General features: G+C 39.3%; 1 protein-coding gene across 1 annotated transcript in view; it reads right to left on the bottom strand.

Moving 5' to 3' along the window:
• The window catches only part of SLC35F4 (solute carrier family 35 member F4), a 306,982-nt gene that overhangs the window by 197,747 nt on the left and 83,131 nt on the right, over positions 1-26,104 (bottom strand). The window lies entirely within an intron of this gene.

The raw sequence follows: 26,104 nt of genomic DNA on the forward strand, positions 1-26,104 counted from the left end.
AGGAAGTTCTCCTACCTGGCTAGTGTGAATAGACACTATTCCCAATCCTATGGAAGCCTCAGACACTTGCAATCCTTTTGGAAGACTATTTCCCTGGCCCTGGGTAGTTTCCTCACATGGATGTAATTTGTTGAAAACTCAAAGGGAATCCTTGGCAGATCTCTTGAGTTCTCTCTATTATAGGTCTCTGCTATTTGGCACTCTGCCCTTTGATGTCTAGCCGAATTGTTTTCTCCCAATTCTCTAGATTCTTAATTCCATCTCCTCAACTTAGGAAACCTGTTAGATTCTGTGTGGGTTCCCTCTTTGCACTGCAGATAAGAAATTCTCTCCAGGCAATAAGCTGGGGTGATTGTGGGACTTGACTCATTTGTTTTCCATCTTTGAGGGATCACTGTCCTTCATTACCTGAAATCCAGTGTCTTGAAAACAGTTGTTGCACATATTTTATCCAATTTTTAACCATTTCAGGCAGAAGGATAAATCTGGTCCTCATTACTGCATACTGGCCAGAAGGAGACATTCTTCCATTCTTAACGTATACATATGTGTGAGTTCTCTTGACAGGAGAAACTCTATTTACTTTGTAGGATATCCTAATGTGATTTCATTAACCCTACAAAGGTGTAAAATGACTCAAAGATAATTAAAGACGGATGATGGCTATAACCAGGAAAACTTTAAAAGGTCATTATAAAAGTCTGGATAATGAAGACTTTGTTTAGAAAGCTGACTTTCAGGAAGAGTAAATGATTAATAACTTCTAACGTACACTGATTTGTGAAACATTAAAGCTCTCCATTGTACATTAAGGTATCTATTTTGTACAGACTTTTATACATTTTCATCAACACATAACTAATTCTCACACACAGAGTGTGACTCATGGAGTCAAGAAGGCAGATTTTTTAAAAATAGAAAACACCTATCATCAGCCGATACTTTTAACGAGACTAAGGTAATTTTCCCTTAAATAAAGCACAAAAATGCATCTAAGATAAGCATAAAAGGTTTTGCGAAGAGAGGACAACTGCACAAATGTTGGTTAACCCTGGCGAGTGTGACTATCTACAAATACTTCAGTGTTCTGGATTGTAAGCAACAGAAACCATTTCCTGCTACTTAAGAAGAAATGAAACTCATTAAAAAGGATATTAGGAGGCTCACAGAACTGATATGAAAGTAGGTTGAAAGCAAGATATTTGGGAGGTTAGACGCACTGCTAAGTCATGCCATAAGAACAACCTGAGTGGGGGGTCTTTGCTGACACAGCTGGCACAACCTTTACTACCAGTGAAGTGAATTCAAGCCACCATTACTTCTTCATATCATTCACTCAAGTTTCAGAGTCTCAGGCAAGAGTATCTAGTTGGGCAAATCTAATTTATGTGCCTGCATCCTTGCTATTGGGATTCAGAGAGAGCATGAAACCCTGCTTCTCTCCAAGACTCACTCAGTGGTGTTCTTCCTAAACAAAGAGGATACATTCCAATGCTGGACAGCAGATAAAACAACTAAAGTGCACTGTATCTGTCTTTTGGGGACTTTCATTTTTATTCTGTTAGGAAAAATTGTCCAAGACTTGGCCATGGGGTAAAGGGATAACTGAGAACACTTTCTGTGTAGTGCTAGGCATTATTTAGCACTGCCCAAGGGTTATCTGATTTTCTATGGATTTGTACCTTTGTTCCCCTTGTTACGTGCTATTGATTTGAATAGTTCATAATTCTGTAAAGGTAGAAATTAATTGCAGAAAATAGTAATATAACTTGTCCCATAGCAATGCAAATGAATTATTCCAACAGTACAAATAATTTCTATCTAAAAAAATAAAAGAGAACCCCAAAGTTGTAGTTTTACTGGCTTGTAGAACATTAACCACTTTTTAAATCTAAATTATCAATCTTATTCAAACATCCTTTCTTTCAGTTAATATAAACACTTCAGTGTTTCTCCAGTTCACTTTCAACCAACTTTCCCATCTTGTTAGTTCCATCATTAATGTGTTAAATACGTTTTGAAATGTGTTCATTTTATATTTGTATAAGTCATGCTTTTAACTTTTTGGAATCTATACTTTGATAATGCTTTCTGCCAGTATCAAAATACCCAGCTCCAAGAGATACCTTGCCTCTCCTACTTTCCCTAGCTCATTTGTGGACACAAAAGTATGTAAAGAAAGACATCTGTTCTCCTTAATACAACTAATAAGACATACTAAAGAATAGTTTTAACTTAAAAAAAATCTAAGGTAAAAAGAATATCGAATATTCAGAGGCAGGATGGCATCGTGATGGGGAGTGCAAACTCTAGAGCCAGAATAGCAGCTGTTTACCAGCTTTGTAACCCCAGGCAAGTGACTCAACCTCTTTGCATCAGTTTCATCTTCTATACACTTATGATAATAATATCTACTGGGTTATTATGAGGATTAAATGACTTAACACCTACAAAAATCTTAGATTAGAGCCTGAAGCACAGAAATTGCTATATATACTTATTAACTATATTATATTATATATTATTAAATATAGTTAATATGATTAATGTTTGTGCTTCAGGTTTGCAAAGTACAGACTTATAATCCTTTAATAGTCAATGATACCACTTTTCAAACACACATTGTATCTACCATTTCACGCTACTGTAGCTTGTATTTTCCAAAGGAAACATTCCAATAGACAATGCTGTTTCTCATCTTATTTACTACTTTAGAATGTAATCTTGGCACACCCTTATCAAGATGTAGTATCTAATTATCCTTCCACTGAACCTCGGCTGGTCTTAGTGACTTGCTTTACCAATAGAATATGGAAGAAGTGACATTCTGTGATTTCTGGGGTTCAGTCCTAAAAAGTCTTGGAACAAATACTATTGGGATGCTTCTTTTTGGAACCCAGCCACCATGCCCCATGAAGCACAAGCCACATGGAAAGGCTACATGTAGGCACTTTAGTCAGTTGCTTTAGTTGAGTTCCCAGCCAATTGCCAACTATGTAACTGAGCCATTTTGGATGTTCACTTAATTGAGCCTTCAAATGGCTCCAGCCCCACTCCACTCCTATTTGACTAAAACTGCATGAGAAATCCGAAGCAAGAAACTCCCAGCCAAAGCCAGTCAACCCACGTAACCATAGGAGATAATAATAAATTGTTCCTTTTAAGTCACTAGGCTTTGGGACGGTTTGTCATGGAGCAATGGATGACTAAAACACACATCCTTTTGGTCTCCCTGCCATGTGGTTCCAAGAAGAAGACCATCTTACTTTATCTCATCTGCAAGTTGATCTACCTAAATCATTATGCATAAGCAAAAGTAAACTAAAATAACAAAAAAACAAACAACCCAATCCAAAAATGGGCAGAAGACCTAAATAGACATTTCTCCAAAGAAGATATACAGACTGCCAACAAACACATGAAAGAATGCTCAACATCATTAATCATTAGAGAAATGCAAATCAAAACTACAATGAGATATCATCTCACACCAGTCAGAATGGCCATCATCAAAAAATCTAGAAACAATAAATGCTGGAGAGGGTGTGGAAAAAGGGAACACTCTTGCACTGCTGGTGGGAATGTGAATTGGTTCAGCCACTATGGAGAACAGTATGGAGGTTCCTTTAAAAACTACAAATAGAATTACCATATGACCCAGCAATCCCACTACTGGGCATATACCCAGGGCATATACCCTGAGAAAACCAAAATTCAAAAAGAGTCATGTACCAAAATGTTCATTGCAGCTCTATTTACAATAGCCCGGAGATGGAAACAACCTAAGCGCCCATCATCGGATGAATGGATAAAGAAGATGTGGCACATATATACAATGGAATATTACTCAGCCTTAAAAAGAAATAAAATTGAGCTATTTGTAATGAGATGGATAGACCTAGAGTCTGTCATTCAGAGTGAAGTAAGTCACAAAGAAAAAGACAAATACCGTATGCTAACACATATATATGGAATTTAAGGGAAAAAAAATGTCATGAAGAACCTAGGGGTAAGACAAGAATAAAGACGCAGACCTACTGGAGAACGGACTTGAGGATATGGGGAGGGGGAAGGGTGAGCTTTGACAGGGTGAGAGAGAGTCATGGACATATACACACTAACAAACGTAGTAAGGTAGATAGCTAGGGGGAAGCAGCCACAAGGCACAGGATATTAGCTCGGTGCTTTGTGACAGCCTGGAGGGGTGGGATGGGGAGAGTGGGAGGGAGGGAGACGCAAGAGGGAAGACACATGGGAGCATATGTATATGTATAGCTGATTCACTTTGTTATGAAGCAGAGACTAACACACCATTGTAAAGCAATTATACCCCAATAAAGATGTTAAAAAAAATTTTTTTTTTAAAAAAAAAGTAAACTAAAATTCTACCTGTTTCAAACCTTTAGTCCTCTTGGACATAATCTAGAGAGTCTACAAGTTCATAGCTCATTTACAGAACAGTAATTTTCAGCATAAATATTTGAAATTAATGGGAAGTCTTGAAGTACTTCTCAGTGTAAGGTTTCCCCTTTCAAGAATTCTAAATTGCCTTTTTATCGAAGTGACCCTGACTGCTACAGAGTTCTAGGATTTTTTTAAACCCTACATGGGTTAAAACGGAAAAATGTACCATTTAAAAGTTGCAAGTAGTTTTATGCCACTTTAGGAAAGTGTAAGCATTTGATTATGCTTTATGGTAGATGAACCTTTGGTCCAGAGTAAGGAAAGCCAATGGACTTTCAATTAGGCAAAAGTATTGCAAAGACTCCTTTCTAAAAACCGGGAGGTTTGAGGCTGCCACTCCAAGGAACTGTGTGTTCCATCAACAATGCAAAGTCTTGTCTCATGGGTGGGCAGTGATAGCTTTGCAGATAATATTATCTTTAAAACAGTGATTCTCAAACTTGAAACCACTTTTAAAAGAAAAAACTTACTGGAAATCCTCAGCACTGCTTTAAATTATTTTTATTAAAAATATTTAAATATGTACAAACATGTATTGCATGCCTACTGTGTGCCAGTCACTGTTCTAGGCATTGGTACCAGACTATGTCCTTGACCTCAAGGAGTTGATAAACTGGTGAAACTATGATAATAAGTGGACTAGACGACTTATTTTCTACACATGGTATTATTCAAGACAGAAAACCCAAATTTGGGGAAATGTGTATATGTTGCACCACCGTAATCTGTTGTTTTGGGAAGACTAAAGGGCAAGGCGCACGCGTGGATGGAGGTGGAATTGCCCTGTAAGGGAGTTGATGTTCATGCCGTCAGTTTTCCTGGAAAAGGGTCAAACCAGTGGTGGGGAAATGGAGACCCAGAGAGCAGCCTTACAGATGAGGTGAAGATATGCTCTCTCCAGGTTCTCGGCAGTCATATCTGGACTGTGAGGCAGTTGCCCACAAAGTCCATTCTGCATTGGGAACCACAGACACAAGCATTTTAAGAGCCTATAAAAATGTATGAAAACTGGGGGGAAATTATTGACTCCAAAATAAGAAAACTGCTAAATTAATATTAATAGATGTTTAATTAAATGCCTACAAAGTGTAACATTGTGTCAACAGCACTAATTGTTAAAATTAGTATTCATTAAAATGTCATTACATTTGGAAATTAATTGGTTAGATTATCTCTTTTTGCAAGAATTCTCGAATATGTACGATTGCCAAGAAATCACTGCCAGTCATAAATTAAATGAGTTGCAAATAATTTCCAGAGGAAACTTACAAAAATCCTTTCATTCAATTAATATTAAATTAATGTGGGATATATGTTTATGTCAATGTGTTTGATAGGAAGTAGAGTATGGTCTCAAAAAGTTTGAGAACTTACAGGCAGCAAAGGACTTAAATGCTGAACAAAGATCTGGTTGCCCAAAGTCCTCTGGGCCACGAGGGTGTAGGTGCTTTCTGAGGTATTGAAGCATGCCAGTTGTTAAGTAAGGAGGGGTATTAGCAAGGGTCCACCGGGGTCACTTTAAACCCATACACTACCTCTGTGTGATTTAGAAAAAGGTGACCCTTCCAAGCAGCTGCAGTCCCAACCAAAGCACAGAGCATGATAAACTGGGAGTGGACTGGATTTCAACATCTATGCATCTCCCAGGCTGGATGCTCTTATTCAGGACACAATGTGCACATGCCCTCAGGGCAGCCATGAATATTCTGCTGTGGAAGTGTCTGAGTTTGTGTAGTAATTGTTGGCTACTCCATGGCTCACCTTCCCTCCCCTAGTTCTGAAACCTTAACCAAATGTTCATGGAAAGTTTTGGTCTGGTCACTGTTTTGCTGTAGGAAACTGATGGGAAGAACTTAGGACAAAAAGATCTTTCTCTTAGCTCAGAATGACATAACCAAAGATAGCTGCATGCAGTAATGTGGGGATACAGTGAGAGTCACTGGCAGCCAAGGCAGGTTAGGCGAGAGCCCAGGAGCATGGAAACCCATTACTGAGCATGAGACAGCATAACACAGAGCCCTTAGAAATAACTGGGGGACCTGTTTGAGCACAGCACATGATAATCAGATGATTGGTACTTAAAATGAAATTCAAATTTATTTTGTAGTCACAGGTTACTGAAGCCAAGGTATTGATACTATGATAATAGCTTCTTTCCTTCCCAGAGGCTCTAGTCTAACAAAAAAATCAGGCAGAATAAGAGAATGTTAGACAGAAAATAAAAAAAGTTACTTTCCCAACTTAAGTTCTAACATACTAATAATTATTTTAAATATAAATAGACCAATTAATTTAAACCTAAATACACCAATCAAAAGAGAGATTGGCAGAATGGATAGTGAAACATAACTCACCTATACGCCGTTTGTAAGAAATTTACTTCAAATTCAACAACCTATAGGTCAAGAGTAAAAGGCTGGAAAAGATATACCATGCAAATATTAATTTTGAAGAGCAGGAGTGATTAATATCTAATAAGGCAGACTTCAGAGAAAAGAAAATTACTAGAGACAAGAAGGGCACTAAAAATGATTAAAGGATCCGCCCACCAGGAAGACATAATGATCCTGAATGTGTACTCACCAAACAACACAGCCTTAATAAACATAAAACAAAAACTGAGAGAGCTGAAAGGAGAAATAGAAAAATCCACAGTTATAGTTGGGGACTTTGACACCCTCCTCTAACCAACTGATTGAACTGGGAGACAGAAAATCAGCAAGGACATAGAAGATCTGCAAAACAAAATCAACTGACATGATCCAATTGCCACATATAGAGCACTACAGTCAACAATAGCAGAATACATTTTTAAACGCCATTCATGGAACATTCCCGAAGATAGTCCATATCCCTGGCCATAAGACAAACCTAACAAATTTAAAGGAACTGAAATCTGACTATAATGTGTATTCTCTGATCATAATGGAATCAAACTAAAAATCAATAACAGAAAGAAAACAAGACCAATCTCTAAATGTGTGGAAAATAAACAACACACTTTTCCATAATCCTTGGGCCAAAAAGAAAGCCTCAAAGGAAATTTTAAAAATACTTAGAACTGAAATTAAAAAACAACACATCGCAACATGTAGAATACAGCTAAAGCAGTGCTGAGAGGGTAATTTATTGTACTAAAAAGCTTACATTAGAAATGCAGGAAGCTCTTAAATGGATCAAGAAACTAGAAAAAGGAGAACAAAGTAAACCCAAAGTAAACAGGATGGAAATAATAAAGATAATAGCAGAAATAGCAATGAAATTGAGAATAGGTAAATAATATAGAAAATCGATGAAACAAAAAGCTGGTTCTTAAAAAAAAAATCAATAAAATCGATAAGCCTCTAGCAAGACAGACAAAAATGAAAAGAGAAAGGACACAAGTCACCGATATCAAGTATGAAGCAGAGACTATCACTACAGATCCTGTAGCCATTAAAAGGATAAAAAGGTGATATTACAAAAAACTTTATGCACATAAATCCTACAACTTAGAAGAAGTGGATCAATTCCTTGAAAACTACAAACTACCAAACTCAACCACGACGAAATAGATAATATAAATAGTCCCACTACCGTTAAAGAAATTGAATTCATAATTAAAAACTCTAGAGAAAGAGATCTTTAGGTCCAGATGTTTTCACTCTCCAGTATTCTACCAAACATTTAAAGAAAACTTAACACTAATTTTACATAATCTCTTCCAGAAAATAGAAGAGGAGTGAACACTTCCCAACTCATTTTGTGAGTTGTCTTATCTTGACACCAAAACCAAAGACAATACAAAAAGGGTAAAACAATGAATATTTTAAGGTATTCTGTTGGCTTTGCCTACATTAAAATGCTTCTTTTCCATTTACCCAATAAGATTTAGGGATGTAAATTTTAAAACAAATTTGCCTTTGTAATTTAGAGACCTAGTTCAACTCCAGAGAAAATTATTTCTAAGAGAACATACCAAGAATCCTATTTTTTGTTAAAGAGGCAAGGAAAAGAAGAAACATCTTTCCAAAAATACAATGATGTTCTCCAAAACCGTCCTGTGAACAGCAAGACCCATAGAACAGTAAACAGTGAAATGAACCGGGGAAGGGAATTTCACAAAGTTAGTTTCTTATTTTTGGCCAGCAATGTTCATGGATTCACTAATCAGTCCCCCATGAAACCCTTCTAAAATTCTCAAAATAGCTCTCTGCGACAATGGCATATCACAATTTTTCTCAATTTGTTTGGGTTTGGGATTACCATAAATTATACACAGGAAAAATTACACAGAGAGGGAGAAAGGAAACTTAATTTTATCTCAACCATGAGGGATACTTCTATAAGAGACAGCCTTGGTTCTTATTTTCCAGTTACTCTAAAGAATCTTAAGTTTGTGAGACATTTCCAGAAAACATCACCCTTGACTTCAGAGAACATAGCATCAGCCCTAATACTTAGAGCAACCCTGGTAAGAACAACCCACAGGCTTTTCTACTAAAGTCATTCTGCTACCCTGCCTCAGTACCTTGTTAATAGGCTCCAATAGCCCAGCTGGGCTTCCATTAGCAAGAGCAGTCATGAGCTCAACCCACAAGGCTAGCACCCATCCTTTTCATAACAATGATTTCTTTCAGCTCAGCCATAGCACCTGATGTACATGTTTTCCTTGAAATTGCCTCTATGCAAAGCAGGTGAATTTATTCTCTGAAGAGTACACACCAGACTGTTCAACATTCTTCCACAGAAACACAAGATTGGGTTCTGAATCTGTGCAGATGCAATCATCCCAAACTTCATAAAATAACTGCATAATTTCAATGTCACACATCTAACATGTTATCTATTTAACATTTAGTGAATGGAACCTGCCCTTTGCATTTCGGGAGGTGAATTTGTGGATTTTAGTAAGAAATATCTCTGAACAAAGGCTGCACAGAACTACAAAGGCAGGCAGGCATTCAATCAGAAAAACTAAGTCAGTGCTAGAGGGGCCACGTCATCACCTACTACGAGGCCCCTGAGAAAAGTACAGAAATGTGGACAAAGGGTACCTCTTACAGTGTTGTCAGGGTGCTTAGAGATTCTGTAACAGAGCTTTAAGTGGGGGTTTTGAAAGAAATGATTATGGATTTTCTGCCCCTTTCTTTATAAAACCTGATGTAATATAAATTTTAAATGGATTTTGACTACAGTTTCCCATAGCCTAAGGGGGAGCCTTTTTTGAAAAAGAGCAGCCATATTTTCAATATTTTATTGATGCTCTGCATTAATCATTTAAAAACACCATCTCTGCTTCCTTCGCCAAGGGCTCCAGCTCTGAATTTAGAAGATGAAGTCCTACAACAACTACAACAACAAAAAATTCACAGGAAAAAAAATTATAAAAACACTAACCCAGAGATAATTCTGTGGACTGTAGAGCAGGGTCCCAGGTGATCCATTTGGAGCAATGAGATGAAAGCCCGCACTAGTGAGGGAACAGTCTGGTAAATGCCTCTCAGCAGTAGCACAGAAGTGCACTTCAGAGGGTAATTCAAAGGGGAGGGCATGGGGGTCACAAGGCTCTTCCCATCTGACAAAGTGGTGACAGTGCAAGGCCTAAATGACAGGACGTCTGTCTGATTATTGTGCAATGTGGTCATTGGCCAACATGCAGCATTTAGGGGTTGTCTTCGGGAAGTGTGGGTGATGGTAGGGGATGTCAGGCATGGCATGTTTTGCTTTTACAGTTAAGCCAGAAATATTGTATTTTCTACTTAGTTATTATCACTGAGCTAAGGGCCGTCTCATAACTGATGATCAAAGCTCCCAGAAAAACAAGGTATACAATCAAGCATTCTGAGGGGTGGGGAAAAAGGTCAAGGCAGGCTTAACCTCTCGGATTATTTTTCCACCTCCATGGCCTCTCTCTTCCTCTTGAGCTCTCCAAGCACCCCAAGCTGTGCAGCTGGGGAATCTGGCGGCAGTTTAGGGTAATGGGAAGAGAGTTTGCATATATGTGATTTGCAACAACTGTCTCGTCAAATCTCCTAGGTTCCTTTCTCCATGGTGAGCAAATGAATATGGATCCTGGTATGTTTCATAATCTAGTAAATGCTTGGAACTCTCAGGTCAACCTATTACCCCGTAAGTCACAGTACAGAACAGTAAAATCTGGTTGTTGTGTCTACCTCAGTGCATTGAAAACCATGAGAAGGACTGATACCAACAACTATTTTGTCCTGCACACTTAGGGCACAGGATTTCTCCACTTCAAATTTCTTAGTGTGAAAAACAGAGGCACTAGTATTTCACATGCTCAAAACTTCACCGGCCGATTTAAAATTCCAAATCAGGCTTTCCTCCCATGGATGCCTCACAGATTACTCCTCATTTCATAAACAATTCCGGTGTTATTTCAGGGCCTCCAACTGCTTTTATAGCTTCGATGGAGTCTTTCAGAGAGTATAATTTTACCTTATATTCTTCTAATGACTTTGCTCCTAGCTTTAGTTCCTCCAAGTTCGTTAAGTCAGATTTTTTTCGTCACTCTGCACTTATTGTGAATGTACCTGACTTGAAATCTCACCTCACCCACTTCACTTCCATTTGTGTCCATAGCCCATTTAATAATTCTAGGAACTAATTTCTAATGTGCAGTTGCAAATTCCTCTGCCTTCCAGTAGTGGGGCTGAAAATATGCTCCCCGGTTTACAAGTCCCTTTGGACCAAAGGTGCTATGAAGCTGTAATGAAATTGCACAAATACTGCAGTAACATATGTGGAGGAACTGGGAGGGGGATATTTCCTGTCAACATAGAATGGAAGGCGAAAAGTTAGTTCCATATACATAAATCCTGCTACCCACTGTTTCCCTGAAGTAATAGGTTGTCACTTTATAAAACTGTCCAGTATATTTTTAAATTGTGCGGTTATGTTTTTTCTAGGTGCACCTGTGCTTCACAGTGTGTTCTCATAATTAATTTCACCTTGCACAGCATGCACTGTCTTTGGCTTTATAATCCATTCTCCATTCCCTACCTATCCCTATCATTACACATAGAAATAGGAAAACCTATCTGTGATACAACACCAAAGAAATACACTTGAGGCTTATATAATATGCTGTACTACACGGGCTCTTAGTCACTTTTTCACTATCAGGAAGCAAAAAGCCATGAACGGTGAGTTAGCAGGAGCAGGGGAAATTTTTCTCAAAATGTTCTCTTACAGAGAGTAAGTAAATGTAATGTTCAAGACCAAATTCAGGAAAGAAATTCTGCAATAAAAAATATAGGGACACCAAGACTATTTGCTGCTTCCCTGAAGACAACTGTCTTCCTTGAAACCAATTATATATGTTAAACAATATCAACGAGTTTTTATTGAGCACTTACGATGAGCTAGGAATACGCATTAGGCACATACACCATAAATAACCCACCAACCCTACAGGGAAGTCACTTTTGGATCCACGTTATAGATGAGGCAACAGACAACACCCTGTTGAGGTCTTAAGTTAGTTCAGGACAAAGCCAGGAAACCATAAAGTCTTACAGTTAGTATGAGACAAAGCCAGAATTCATACCCAGGTCTGTCTGCCATCAAGGCTTTTTTTTTTCTCTCTGCCACAGTTAAGATACATCTTTTATCAGGAAAGCAGTCCAGCATATTTAGCTGTAACTTGTCCGCCAGATATCCGTTACTCAACTTTAAAAAATGGCTGTGTAAAGAATAGTCTTTTTTAATAGAAATTGTGGCAAAAGAGGCTGTAGAGAAACAATCCCTCAAACATGACCCGAAATGTGAAACTAACTGACAATTCCTTAAGTGTCTGTGGCAACTGCCAGTTACTTTGTGAAAGCAGATTCCATACAGTTACTGCCATGTTGTCCCCAGGAACTTGAATGGAGTTCTCAGAAGCCAATGCTAACTCTGGGCCCTGAGAAATCAGTACGCGTTAGTCACAGAAGCCGTGTGGTCAATTCTTGCCACCAGTAAAATAAATTTCCCAGAACAAATCTTCCCTGAGGATTGAAGGAGGAAAACCATAAGAAGAACAACAGAGTTCTGAAGGCAAGCAATCCAAGTGAGACCAATACACCCCAGTAATCTTTGAGAGGACATCCATGCATGAGACAGTAGCACAAGTGACAAATGTTTACCAAACTACCCTCGCTTATCAAGGACAGTTTCACCATACCCATCACCAGCAGAGTAACTAGGAAAATATTATTATAGTATACAAATGTAATCAAAATGATTATCAGGTTAATCATAATATATCAGATGTTTTGATATTGAAAAATTAGCCCTCTGTTGCCCAGAGTATTACATGACATGAAATATCTCTGTGATGATGCCAGACATCACAACTGAATCTAGATGGCAGCGATGGTAGTACCCTGACTCCTGGCCTAGGACTTCCATTTTCCTTTCCTTGATGCTGGATGACCAGCCACTTCAATGAGAACTCCTCTGCCTGCTTTCCCTGACAATGAAATGAGGCCACAGTTGAGAAATTTGCTTTTTAAAGCACCCAACAAAACAAACGTGTATGAATTATCTTTTTAAAAAAATAGACACTTGTGTCTGAAAAGCAGGGAAGAGAATTCTCTAAAGGTCCACATTCCTCTACAGCGTAACTTCCCAAATCCCAAGAATGTGCCCAGGGACCTCTGATTAACAGAATACAATTTAATTCATAGTGAAAGGGTATACCTGAGAAAAATTACATTTGTTTCTCCTTTCTATGTTTTTTTTTAAACTGATAAATCTACACTTTAGTGGGAAATTTTAACACTTTTCTCAATGATTCATTAAGCAGACAATAAGGATACAAAAGATTTCAAAGACACAATAAGATATGACATGTACATATGTATATAGAACACATATTTTCAGACATACATTAAAAAATTACAAAAGTGATCATATGGTAGGCCAGGAATAAAATATCTAAAATTTTTAGAAAATCAGTATCACACAAATCTACTCTCTCATCACAGAATAAATTAGCTTAGGAATCAATTAGCAAAAGATAGCCTTGAAAGAAAATATGTTTAGAAATTTAAGAAACACACTTTCTAAATGACCCATGACTCAAAGAAATCATACTAGATATGAGAACACACTAAGTTCAGAAGAGTTATAAAAATACTGTGTAGCAAAATTCATGATGTAGCTCAAGCAATACCTAGAGAAAAATCTATATACTCTTAAAGCAGAGGTTATCTATGCTCATTTCTTAAATGTTCTTTTTCAACTTTCTCCTTTACAGCATCCATGAACACTTCATCTGTGGGCCCACATGGCTCATTTTAACTCACCCTTTGGCTTGGACTTCATTAAGATTTCCCATTTCATTTATCATTCTGGCCCCTGGACCTGAGACAAAAAGGTCTCTTTGGGTATGTTCTGAAAATGTTACAACTATAATACCCTTCAAACAATATATGAATAAAACTACTCAAGATTATGTGCTTCAGATGCACAGATAAAATGTATTTCTGAAAAAAATGGCCCTTTAAGGATTCAATTGTCATACATAATGGCATCGGAGATTAATGAAAAGACCAGAAATCTTGAAGATATTGGTGGAATTCAGAGGATTGGGTTTTGAATTCATGTTCCACCACTTACTAGCTACTTAACATTGAACAAGTTACATTATTTCTGGAAGCCAAATTTCCTCATCTATTATTAGATATTAAATGAGCCCCTTGCCTCAAAGTGTTGTTAACCGGATTTAAAAGAGATGATGTATGCTTATCACACAACTTGGCATTTTGTAAGTGCTCAATAAATGTTATTTGCTAATATTTCCATTAAATGTAGCCATAGCCTTCCCTAGTCAGTTTGTACGTACGGATACAACTTTGAATGCCTGCCAGGTTTGGATCAATGAAAAAATAGAAAAATCTTGGCAAACAAACTTTCATGTTTTGTCTATGGCTTTCACGTGTGTGCTCAGCCCTCAAGTTTCTCTTAGGTAATCTAAAAGAAGCTCAAAGACTCCATTCATTTAGGAAGCATTCACAGAGGCCCCAGTGTGAGTAAAGAAAGAAAGGGAAAAAAAAGATTCAAGAGTTTGCCACCATGTTTACTCCCAGTGATTCAACTGACCACAGTGAAGTCATCAGAATTTCTAGCCAACTTTACACATTCAAGTCATTTAACCAATCTGGCCATGTGGTGGTCAAGTACAATTAAAAATCCTAAATCATTCATGACACAGCACTATAAATTCTGTCAGAAATATCAGCTGCAGGAAAGTGACTCAGAAATCAGTTGGACTAGAAACCACTAGATGGAAAAGAACAAATCTCACTCCTTTGAAAAAGGAACACAATGAATACCAAGTTGATTTCTAAACAGTTAAATTACTGAAAGTGATACCTAAATTATAGTATAAAAATATTTTTGCAGTGAACTTGTGAATAATTATATAAAATTAATAATAAAAATATTTAACTTTTTATTTCTACAGAGTAAAATTCTCCACCCTTGCATTGCAGGTTTCATTTCTGATAAATAATCATTTCTTACTTTCATCAGGTTCAAGAGCATTTGCTTGATCACCTCAGCTGCCGAGTAAACTGCTGCTAATTCTGATGTGGGCATTTTAAGTTTTATATAACTTTTTTTTCAGTCAAAGTTAGAGATGATTCGACGTGTTATCATCCTATCTATGCAACTTGTTTCAAATTGACATCACTGTAACGTATCACAATCGTATACACAAAAGCACTAAGAGCAGATAGGTAATGGAAAGAACTTCTCAGGCAGCAAAAACAACCAACTGAATTTTGGTTCTTCCTCCAAAAAATGATTGTTTTTTTAAATTTGCATGTAAATACTGTCATTTGAAAGCACCATATGTGCAGAATGAAACAAGTAGGCACAGCTGGCTCCTGGCCATAGCGGATGGAAGGAAACCAATGAAGCAGTTAAGCACCAAGCTGAGGGGCTTACACCCGTGCACACACGCACAGACACAGACTGTTAATAAATATTACCTGATGTTGATGAACTACTCAGTTGCACTGGGAATCTCACATGATAGGTGACACAAATGAAACTGTTAACAATTTTGTACACAATGACAAGATGGATGTGCTCTTGCTGCTCCGTTAAAATATGGAAACACACTCATTTGCACTTGCACATACACAAATCATCTCAAACTTCCTAATTTCATGACTCTCTCTCACACCAAAGGGCTTTCAAAACCATGCCCAAGTGTCCACAGAAAACACCTTGCTATAATCTCCTAGCAACTGGGAGGATTCATGAAACCATTTTAAAAGGTGTTCTCAGGGAGAGGTCATCCACCTGACCTTCAGAAGACCTGTGCCTCTTCCCCAGAGCCCAGCACTCCAGGGCTCCGCCTCGCCTGCTGGGGAGGACGGACACTGCCTGCCAGCCAACTTGCAGGGCGAGGGGGAGTGGGGCTCATTCGTGCTCCCTCTGCCCTTGCCATCTATTATTCTGTGCTTAGTATTTCCAAAGTAGGCAGGCCAGTTGAACCCCTCCCGGGAAGTGGCCCTGGGAATTGGCTTAGGATGAGATAGAACATAAGGGTCAAAAGGAAAAAAGAAACTTTAAAATGTCCTGCTCCTCACTTTGCACATGAAAATATATTGTCATTGGCTAGCTGTGTGTTCTTATGCCAGTCACCTAACCTCTCTGGACTTCGGTTTTCTGATCTGCAAAGTGATAGAACTGAAACTCTAAGGTACCTTCCAACTCAAACATTCTATGAGGAGTAACAGCAAAGTATTCGATGCCCATAAAACTTATGCAAAGCTATCTGGGAGGAAAAGCCTCTGATGAAAAAGACATTTTAAAATGCACAGAAAAGACCGGTTGCCTTATGAAAATAGAAACCAATAGAGAAAAAAAATAGCTAAGCCCCAAATATAACATATTAAACACTGTATGGTAAATATAATTACGGGTCTCAATTTGTCGCTCCCTTATAGTAGCATTATATGTCCTTGCCATATTCTGGTAGTGTGTGGACTGTACTGCCACACCCCCTGAGCTTGGATTTAGCCATATGACTCACTTTTTTCAATGGGATATCAGTAAAAATAATACAAGCAGAGACTTAAAATGGGTTTGTGCATTTGGGTTGCCCTCTTGTACTTCTGCCGGTTCCACAGGGAAATATACTAAGGTAGTCACTGTGCATTCACTCTGAACCCCAGAAGAGACCCATGCAGCAGCCCTGAACATAGCCTGAGGCTACCTGAGTCCAGGGGAACACCACAGACCCATGAGCAAGGAAAAAAGTACTTCGTTGTAAGCCTCTGAATTTTGAGGTCGTTACACAGCGTCATTACAAGAAAGGCTGACTGACAGACCCTGCAAGGAAATAACATATAGAGAATGCAGAAAACACCTAGAGAACAAGATAAACACCTAACCATCTGTACAGGAATCACAGAACCAGAGCCAAGTGTACTCAACAGTCACAAGCGTGTCAAAATGACAGTGATGTCAATTTGAAAACCGCACACAAATTACAACAGTATCTTCTACAGTCAGTTTTGGTTTTGTTTCTGTTTTTTTTTTTTAGCAGTCCACACAGTTTATTCAGCAATAAAACAGAAGAGAACTTCCATCATGACAGACATAAGGCGGTTACAGGGTAGATCTCTGGGATACCTTCTTTAAACAGACTAACAAGTGACATTTTTTTGTTGTTGTTGTTAATATTTTAATTTTTAGAGTAAATTTAGGCCTACAACAAAGTTGAAAGGAAGGTAGAGAGATTTTCCACGTACACCCAGGCCTCACACATGCATAATCTCCCCCATTATCAACGTAACTCACCAGAATGGTACATTTATTTTACCTAGGATGAGCTAAAATCGACACAACATAATGACCCAAACACCATAGTCTACTTTAGGGTTCATTCTTTTTTTTTTTTTTTTTTAAACATCTTTATTGGGGTATAATTGCTTTACAATGGTGTGTTAGTTTCTGCTTTACAACAAAGTGAATCAGCTATACATATACATATGTTCCCATATGTCTTCCCTCTTGCGTCTCCCTCCCTCCCACTCTCCCCATCCCACCCTTCCAGGCTGTCACAAAGCACCGAGCTAATATCCCTGTGCCTTGCGGCTGCTTCCCCCCAGCTATCTACCTTACTACGTTTGTTAGTGTGTATATGTCCATGACTCTCTCTCGCCCTGTCAAAACTCACCCTTCCCCCTCCCCATATCCTTAAGTCCGTTCTCCAGTAGGTCTGCGTCTTTATTCCTATCTTACCCCTAGGTTCTTCATGACATTTTTTTCCCTTAAATTCCATATATATGTGTTAGCATACGGTATTTGTCTTTTTCTTTCTGACTTACTTCACTCTGTATGACAGATTCTAGGTCTATCCATCTCATTACAAATAGCTCAATTTCATTTCTTTTTAAGGCTGAGTAATATTCCATTGTGTATATGTGCCACATCTTCTTTATCCATTCATCCGATGATGGGCGCTTAGGTTGTTTCCATGTCCTGGCTATTGTAAATAGAGCTGCAATGAACATTTTGGTACATGACTCTCTTTGAATTTTGGTTTTCTCAGGGTATATGCCAAGTAGTGGGATTGCTGGGTCATATGGTAATTCTATTTGTAGTTTTTTAAGGAACCTCCATACTGTTCTCCACAGTGGCTGAACCAATTCACATTCCCACCAGCAGTGCAAGAGTGTCCCCTTTTCTCCACACCCTCTCCAGCATTTATTGTTTCTTGATTTTTTGATGATGGCCATTCTGACTGGTGTGAGATGATATCTCATTGTAGTTTTGATTTGCATTTCTCTAATGATTAATGATGTTGAGCGTTCTTTCATGTGTTTGTTGGCATTCTGTATATCTTCTTTGGAGAAATGTCTATTTAGGGCTTCTGCCCATTTTTGGATGGGGTTGTTTGTTTTTTTGTTATTGAGCTGCATGAGCTGCTTGTAAATTTTGGAGATTAATCCTTTGTCAGTTGCTTCATTTGCAAATGTTTTCTCCCATTCTGAGGGTTGTCTTTTGGTCTTGGTTATGGTTTCCTTTGCTGTGCAAAAGCTTTGAAGTTTCATTAGGTCCCATTTGTTTATTTTTGTTTTTATTTCCATTACTCTAGGAGGTGGGTCAGAAAGGATCTTGCTGTGATTTATGTCATAGAGTGTTCTTCCTATGTTTTCTTCTAAGAGTTTGATAGTTTCTGGCCTTACATTTAGGTCTTTAATCCATTTTGAGCTTATTTTTGTGTATGGTGTTAGGGAGTGATCTAATCTCATACTTTTACATGTACCTGTCCAGTTTTCCCAGCACCATTTATTGAAGAGGCTGTCCTTTCTCCACTGTACATTCCTGCCTCCTTTATCAAAGATAAGGTGTCCATATGTGCGTGGGTTTATCTCTGGGCTTTCTATCCTGTTCCACTGATCTATCTTTCTGTTTTTGTGCCAGTACCATACTGTCTTGATTACTGTTGCTTTGTAATATAGTCTGAAGTCAGGGAGCCTTATTCCTCCAGCTCCTTTTTTCGTTCTCAAGATTGCTTTGGCTATTCGGGGTCCTTTGTGTTTCCATACAAATTGCGAAATTTTTTGTTCTAGTTCTGTGAAAAATGCCAGTGGTAGTTTGATAGGGATTGCATTGAATCTGTAGATTGCTTTGGGTAGTAGAGTCATTTTCACAATGTTGATTCTTCCCATCCAAGAACATGGTATATCTCTCTATCTATTTGTATCATCTTTAATTTCTTTCATCAGTGTCTTATAATTTTCTGCATACAGGTCTTTCGTATCCTTAGGTAGGTTAATTCCTAGATATTTTATTCTTTTTGTTGCAATGGTAAATGGGAGTGTTTTCTTGATTTCACTTTCAGATTTTTCATCATTAGTATATAGGAATGCCAGAGATTTCTGTGCATTAATTTTGTATCCTGCTACTTTACCAAATTCATTGATTAGCTCTAGTAGTTTTCTGGTAGCATCTATAGGATTCTCTATGTATAGTATCATGTCATCTGCAAACAGTGACAGCTTTACTTCTTCTTTTCCGATTTGGATTCCTTTTATTTCCTTTTCTTCTCTGATTGCTGTGGCTAAAACTTCCAAAACTATGTTGAATAAGAGCGGTGAGAGTGGGCAACCTTGTCTTGTTCCTGATCTTAGTGGAAATGCTTTCAGTTTTTCACCATTGAGGATGATGTTTGCTGTGGGCTTGTCATATATGGCTTTTATTATGTTTAGGAAAGTTCCCTCTATGCCTACTTTCTGGAGGGTTTTTATCATAAATGGGTGTTGAATTTTGTCGAAAGCTTTCTCTGCATCTATTGAGATGATCATATGGTTTTTCTCCTTCAATTTGTTAATATGGTTTATCACATTGATAGATTTGCGTATATTGAAGAATCCTTGCATTCCTGGAATAAACCCCACTTGATCATGGTGTATGATCCTTTTAATGTGCTGTTGGATTCTGTTTGCTAGTATTTTGTTGAGGATTTTTGCATCTATGTTCATCAGTGATATTGGCCTGTAGTTTTCTTTCTTTGTGACATCCTTGTCTGGTTTTGGTATCAAGGTGATGGTGGCTTCGTAGAAGGAATTTGGGAGTGTTCCTCCCTCTGCTATATTTTGGAAGAGTTTGAGAAGGATAGGTGTTAGCTCTTCTCTAAACGTTTGATAGAATTCACCTGTGAAGCCATCTGGTCCTGGGCTTTTGTTTGTTGGAAGGTTTTTAATCACAGTTTCAATTTCAGTGCTTGTGATTGGTCTGTTCATATTTTCTATTTCTTCCTGATTCAGTCTTGGCAGGTTGTGCATTTCTAAGAATTTGTCCATTTCTTCCAGATTGTCCATTTTATTGGCATAGAGTTGCTTGTAGTAATCTCTCATGATTTTTTTTATTTCTGCAGGGTCAGTTGTTACTTCTCCTTTTTCATTTCTAATTCTATTGATTTGAGTCTTCTCCCTTTTTTTCTTGATGAGTCTGGCTAGTGGTTTATCTATTTTGTTTATCTTCTCAAAGAACCAGCTTTTAGTTTTATTGATCTTTGCTATTGTTTCCTTCATTTCTTTTTCATTTATTTCTGATCTGATTTTTATGATTTCTTTCCTTCTGCTAGCTTTGGGGTTTTTTTGTTCTTCTTTCTCTAATTGCTTGAGGTGCAAGGTTAGGTTGTTTATTCGAGATGTTTCCTGCTTCTTAAGGTGGGCTTGTATTGCTATAAACTTCCCCCTTAGAACTGCTTTTGCTGCATCCCATAGGTTTTGGGTCGTTGTGTCTCCATTGTCATTTGTTTCTAGGTATTTTTTTATTTCCTCTTGGATTTCTTCAGTGATCACTTCATTATTAAGTAGTGTATTGTTTAGCCTCCATGTGTTTGTATTTTTTACAGATCTTTTCCTGTAATTGATATCTAGTCTCATGGCGTTGTGGTCGGAAAAGATACTTGATACAATTTCAGTTTTCTTAAATTTACCAAGGCTTGATTTGTGACCTAAGATATGATCTATCCTGGAGAATGTTCCATGAGCACTTGAGAAAAATGTGTATTCTGTTGTTTTTGGATGGAGTGTCCTATAAATATCAATTAAGTCCATCTTGTTTAATGTATCATTTAAAGCTTGTGTTTCCTTATTTATTTTCATTTTGGATGATCTGTCCATGGGTGAAAGTGGGGTGTTAAAGTCCCCTACTATGAATGTGTTACTGTTGATCTCCCCTTTTATGGTTGTTAGTATTTGCCTTATGTATTGAGGTGCTCCTATGTTGGGTGCATAAATATTTACAATTGTTATATCTTCTTCTTGGATCGATCCCTTGATCATTATGTAGTGTCCTTCTTTGTCCCTTTTAATAGTCCTTATTTTAAAGTCTATTGTGTCTGATATGAGAATTGTTACTCCAGCTTTCTTTTGGTTTCCATTTGCATGGAATATCTTTTTCCATCCCCTTACTTTCAGTCTGTATGTGTCTCTAGTTCTGAAGTGGGTCTCTTGTAGACAGCATATATAAGGGTCTTGTTTTTGTATCCATTCAGCCAATCTGTGTCTTTTGGTGGGAGCATTTAGTCCATTTACATTTAAGGTGATTATTGATATGTATGTTCCTATTTCCATTTTATATATTGTTTTGGGTTCGCTACTATAGGTCATTTCCTTCTCTTGTGTTTCGTGTCTAGAGAAGTTCCTTTAGCATTTGTTGTAAAGCTGGTTTGGTGGTGCTGAACTCTCTCAGCTTTTGCTTGTCTGTAAAGGTTTTAATTTCTCCATCAAATGTGAATGAGATCCTTGCTGGGTAGAGTAGTCTTGGTTTCAGGCTATTCTCCTTCATCACTTTCAGTATGTCCTGCCACTCCCTTCTGGCTTGTAGGGTTTCTGCTGAGAGATCAGCTGTTAACCTTATGGGGATTCCCTTGTGTGTTATTTGTTGTTTTTCCCTTGCTGCTTTTAATATGCTTTCTTTGTATTTAATTTTTGACAGTTTGATTAATATGTGTCTTGGCGTGTTTCTCCTTGTATTTATCCTGTATGGGACCCTCTGTGCTTCCTGGACTTGATTAACTATTTCCTTTCCCATATTAGGGAAGTTTTCAACTATAATCTCTTCAAATATTTTCTCAGTCCCTTTCTTTCTTTCTTCTTCTTCTGGAACCCCTATAATTCGAATGTTGGTGCGTTTCACGTTGTCCCAGAGGTCTCTGAGACTGTCCTCAGTTCTTTTCATTCTTTTTTCTTTATTCTGCTCTGCAGTAGTTATTTCCACTACTTTATCTTCCAGGTCACTTATCCGTTCTTCTGCCTCAGTTATTCTGCTATTGATCCTATCTAGAGTGATTTAATTTCATTTATTGCATTGTTCATCGTTGCTTGTTTCATCTTTAGTTCTTGTAGGTCCTTGTTAACTGTTTCTTGCATTTTGTCCATTCTACTTCTAAGATTTCGGATCATCCTTACTATCATTATTCTGAATTCTTTTTCAGGTAGATTGCCTATTTCCTCTTCATTTGTTAGGTCTGGTGGGTTTTTATCTTGCTCCTTCATCTGCTGTGTGTTTTTCTGTCTTCTCATTTTGCTTATCTTACTGTGTTTGGGGTCTCCTTTTTGCAGGCTGCAGGTTCGTAGTTCCCGTTGTTTTTGATGTCTGTCTCCAGTGGCTAAGGTTGTTTCAGTGGGTTGTGTAGGCTTCCTGGTGGAGGGGACTAGTGCCTGTGTTGTGCTGGATGAAGCTGGATCTTGTCTCTCTAGTGGGCAGGTTCACGTCTGGTGGTGTGTTTTGGGGTGTCTGTGGCCTTATTATGATTTTAGGCAGCCTCTCTGCTAATGGGTGGGGTTGTGTTCCTGTTTTGCTAGTTGTTTGGCATAGGTTGTCCAGCACTGTGGCTTGCTGGCCGTTGAGTGAAGCTGGGTGCTGGTGTTAAGATGGAGGTCTCTGGGAGATTTCCGCTGTTTAATATTATGTGGAGCTGGGAGGTCTCTTGTTGACCAGTGACCTGAAGTTGGCTCTCCTACCTCAGAGGCAGAGCCCTGACTCCTGGCTGGAGCACCAAGAGCCTTTCATCCACACGGCTCAGAATAAAAGGGAGAAAAAGTAGAGAGAATTAGTAGAAGTATGAGGAAAGAAAGAAGGAAAGGAGGAAAGGAAGGAAGGAAGAAAGAAGCAAAGAAGGAAAGAAAGGAGGGAGGGAGGGAGGAAGGAAGGAAGGAGGGAAAGAAGGAAAAAAGACAGAAAGAAAGATGATACAGTAAAAATAAAATAAAGTATAATATAGTTATTGAATTAAAAAATATTTAGAAAAAAAAAAAGGGACGGATAGAACCTTAGGACAAATGTTGGAAGCAAAGCTATACAGAGAAAATCTTACACAGAAGCATACACATACACCTTCACAGACAGAGGTAAAGGGGGAAAAAATCATAAATCCTGCTCCCTGAGACCACCTCCTCAATTTGGGGTGATTCGTTGTCTAAAGGAGGGAGGGAAGGAAGGAAAGAAAGAAAGAACGAAGGTAAAGTATAATAAAGTTATTACAATTAAACTTAATTATTAAGAAAAAGAATTTTTAAAAAAAAAAGTCATGGACGGATAGAGCCCTAGGACAAATGGTGGAAGCAAGAGTATACAGACTAGATGTCACACAGGAGCATACACGTACACCTTCACAAAAAGAGGAAAAGGGAAAAAAATCATAGATTTCGCTCCTAAATTCCACCTGTTCAATTTGGGATCATTCCTTGTCTATTCAGGTATTCCACAGATGCAGGGTATATCAAGTTGATTGTGGAGCTTTAATCCGCTGCTTCTGTGGCTGCTGGGAGAGATTTCCCTTTCTCTTCTTTGTTTTCACAGCTCACAGGAGCTCAGCTTTGGATTTGGCCCTGCCTCTGCGTGTAGGTCGCTGGAGGGCGTCTGTTTTTTCGCTCAGACAGGACGGGGTTAATGGAGCCGCTGATTCGGGGCCTCCGGCTCACTCAGGCCGGGGGTTGGGGGTTGGGGGAAGGAGGGGCACTGCGTGCGGGGCCGGCCTGCGGCGGCAGAGGCCGGCGTGACGTTGCACCAGCCCTGAGGCCCGCCGTGCGCTGTCCCGGGGAAGTTGTCCTGGATCCCGGGAACCTGGCAGTGGCGGGCTGCACAGGCTCCGCGGAAGAGGGGTGTGGAGAGTGACCTGTGCCTCGCACACAGGCCCCTTGGTGGCGGCAGCAGCAGCCTTAGCGTCTCCCCGCCCGTCTCTGGAGTCCGCGGTTTTAGCCGCGGCTCGCGCCCGTCTCTGGGGTTTGCGCTTCAGCCGCGGCTCGCGCCCGTCTCGGGGGCTCGCGCCCTCAGCCGCGGCTCGCGCCCCGTCCTCTGGGGTTCGCGCTTTTAGCCGCGGCTCGTGCCCTTCTCTGGAGATCCTTTAAGCAGCGCTCTTAAACCCCTCTCCTCGCGCACCAGGAAACAAAGAGGGAAGAAAAAGTCTCTTGCCTCTTCGGCAGGTGCAGGCTTTTCCCCGAACTCCCTCCCGGCTAGTCGTGGTGCACTAACCCCTTCAGGCTATGTTCAAGCCGCCAACCCCAGTCCTCTCCCTGAGCTCCGTCCAAAACCAAAAGCCGAGCCTCAGCTCGCAGCCCCCCGCCCGCCCCGGTGGGTGAGCAGACAAGCCTCTCGGGTTGGTGAGTGCTGGTCGGCACCGATCGTCTGTGCAGGAATCTCCCCGCTTTGCCCCTCCGCACCCGTCGCTGTGCACTACTCCGCGGTCCCGAAACTCCCCCCTCCGCCTCCCGCAGTCTCCGCCCCGCGGAGGGGCTTCCTAGTGTGTGGAAACTTTTCCTCCTTCACAGCTCCCTCCCACTGGTGCAGGTGCCGTCCTTATTCTTTTGTCTCTGTTTTTTTCTTTTGCCCTACCCAGTTACGTGGGGAGTTTTCTTGCCTTTTGGGAGGTCTGAGGTCTTCTGCCAGCCTTCAGTAGGAGTTCTGTAGGAGTTGTTCCACGTGTGGATGTATTTCTGGTGTATCCGTGGGGAGGAAGGCGATCTCCGCGTCTTACTCTTCCGCCATCTTCAAGGTCCCCCCACAAGTGACTTTTTAACAACATGTGGCAGGCATGATTTGTTGCATACCAACAGCCATTCATTCCTTCCTTCTTCCTTCCTAAAAGAGCTCTGATTTTATTAGGGGAGACAACGTGCCCTATCCAGGCAATGCCAACTCCAGTCCCCTCTGCCAGGTTTCCCAGGCTCCCTTGTGATTCAAGGATGTACGGAAAAAATCCTTGCTGTAATGAGATGTAAGAAAAAATCTGTGAGGGACTTTTGAGAAAGATCTTCTTCCCCAATAAAGAAACAGACCTCAAAGGAGAAAGCTTTTTACTCCCTACTTCCAGCCTTTGATTGGGATTGAAATGTCTGGAGCAGCAACAAGCTACATGGTACTCGTTGAGAACTGTGAGGACAAAAAGCCAATGTGATAAGGATCCCGGAGGGGAAAGAGAGAAAGGACCTGGGACCTTGAGAACATTGAGTTGCTACACAAGCACTGGATTATCTAGAATCTTAAGTGGAATTTTTAAATTGTTCGGTGGCCTCTGAGATGTTTTCAATGCTTTTTCTAAGTTTCTTACCTGAACTCTAGTTCCATGATTCTTATGAACAAGTGAAGGCCAGAATGAGGCCAATGTCAGGTAAGACCTTCTTAGTTCTAAGAAAAATGCTTCTGCTAAACTGTTCGTAATATATATGGAGTCAAGCTGAGTAACTTCTTTAGTCACCTATCTCCTAGGACAGGTACTTCTCCATTGCCAGGGGAGGACATTCTACATTCAGTCACCACAAAGACAGGATAGTATTTGCTTATGTAGAGCCAAGGAGATGTAGACAGAGGCACTTCTGCATGCTTCTGTGTCACCTATATAGGTGTTGCCTGATTGAATGTGATTTCTCTGACAGTGACCAGTTATCGATCACGTCATACCCACATTGACGATGAGCTAAATAGAGCCAATGATGAATAAATAGTTATATATGAATAAATTATATATATATAATTATCACCAATTAATATATGAGGTAGAATTTAGAACAATATAGTTTATTATTAAAATGTCTAGTTGTTTTACTGGAATAATCTAGAATTCAGCTACAAGGGATGCTTTCCCACAAAGTTATCACTAGAATATAATGAAAGTACA

This window comes from Phocoena sinus, chromosome 2, assembly GCF_008692025.1.
Source record: "Phocoena sinus isolate mPhoSin1 chromosome 2, mPhoSin1.pri, whole genome shotgun sequence".
Classification (NCBI taxonomy): domain Eukaryota; kingdom Metazoa; phylum Chordata; class Mammalia; order Artiodactyla; family Phocoenidae; genus Phocoena; species Phocoena sinus.